The following is a 1,544-nucleotide window of genomic DNA, read 5'->3' on the forward strand; positions in this document are numbered from 1 at the left end:
GAATTCGGTGACTAGTATGAGAAATTGCTTGGGGAAAGATGCGCTTAAGAGACGTTAAATCACTGTTGTGATTTTCTTCGGAGCCAATGCTTCTATGCATTAACTTTATGCACATTCTGTATTTTTTAAAAAATGAGGAAATGCTGGGAGAGGTGATTTTGATTCTTGGCAAATCTATCACATGAAAGGAATTAAGGACAACTCTTACTGGAATTGGGAGACTGGTTTTACCAAATATGACTGAGGATAATGTTTGGACATTTTCCTGGGCAGGCAGAATGGAGTCCAAGCAGGCTTCTAAGCAGGAAAGGTCAGCAGGATGATTCATGTCAAGCTTTCAAAATGGTGACTTGAGGGTCCTGGGAAGATCAGCCAGAAAGCTAGGGCTGCGGCTGTAGCCCAGATGTGCCGTCCTAGGGATTAAATCAGAGCAGGAAGTCAGGATTGGGAGGGAGAGGGAAGACAGAGCATTGCAAGTGGGGTCAACTGTTCGGACTGTAAATGCCAGGGTTAAGGGATGGGGAGAAAAGTTATGTTATTTCCCTCACATCCCCCTTTTCTGTTTACCACCTGACTCTTCGTTCTTGATGCCCATTTTAATAGCAGCAGCAACACGTGAACTTTGTACGGTGTTTGCTTATTTTGATTCGCTTTCAGAAACACTTTGAGGAAGCACAACAATTATTACTCCCTTCAATTTTTAACGATAACGTGAGCCTCTTTGGAAGCGAGGGTTCATCCCAAGAATTATAAACAGGCAGTCGGTAGCCAAGTGGGTCAAGACACAAGTTTGCTTGTTCTCTGTTGTTGTTTTAACTTCACCACAGAGCACTCCGTGATGAATCATGATGGAAGCCCAAGAATGACCTGTCTACACGTTGACCAAAGTTACAGGTGGACTGTACAGGGCACTGTGGGGTGAGACAGCAGAGGAGGAGCGATGGCATGGGGCTCAAGGAATAACCACAAAATATGAAATATAACTTTATTTAACCTTACTATATATGTGTATAACTTAATATATATAACTTCATAATACATTTCTGTTTTCCCAGCCAGAAGTTACATCTCCCCATCAACATCACTAAGCCATAGCAAAGCAAGCCTGGAAACTTCCAAACTAACCATGTCAAGATGTCAAAGGAAGTTTCTTATGCTGTGTTCTTGTGAGTCTACCCGTCTTCTTCCTTCGATTGGACTGAGAAGAATTTTCTTTTCATCAGTCATTGTTTTGCTCCTCTCTGCATGTTCATCGCCAGCCTCTCCCAGTGGTAATAATCACAGCATTCGCTCTGTGCCCAAGTGGACAATCACAGCACTGATTATTGTGTCATTGCCGGCAGTCTAAAGGCAAGCTCATTGGCGGGCTGGACGCTTACCCTGAGAGGCGAGATGTTTCCACCTCATTATGTTGAACAGCAGGAATTCTAAATTCTGTCTTAAAAAAATAGGTCATTGCTGGGGGGTCACAGGAGGGCCCTACAAATGAAACCATCTGGCTGGTGATAAAGAAAAATGGCTGCACTATCACAGAAGGTATAGCC

At 43.5% G+C, this 1,544-nt stretch overlaps 1 long non-coding RNA gene across 1 annotated transcript; it reads right to left on the reverse strand.

Annotated features, from left to right (window-relative positions):
* Nucleotides 1-208: 208 nt before the first annotated feature.
* On the reverse strand, nucleotides 209-1,270 carry LOC144221389 (uncharacterized). The gene is made up of 2 exons (XR_013332066.1): nucleotides 1,126-1,270; nucleotides 209-413 (listed from the first exon to the last, which is right to left on the reverse strand). It is a non-coding gene; the product is annotated as an uncharacterized LOC144221389 (long non-coding RNA).
* Nucleotides 1,271-1,544: the final 274 nt, after the last annotated feature.

Source organism: Crocuta crocuta, unplaced genomic scaffold (genome assembly GCF_008692635.1).
Source record: "Crocuta crocuta isolate KB4526 unplaced genomic scaffold, BGI_CrCroc_1.0 scaffold20, whole genome shotgun sequence".
NCBI classification, from domain to species: Eukaryota; Metazoa; Chordata; class Mammalia; order Carnivora; family Hyaenidae; genus Crocuta; species Crocuta crocuta.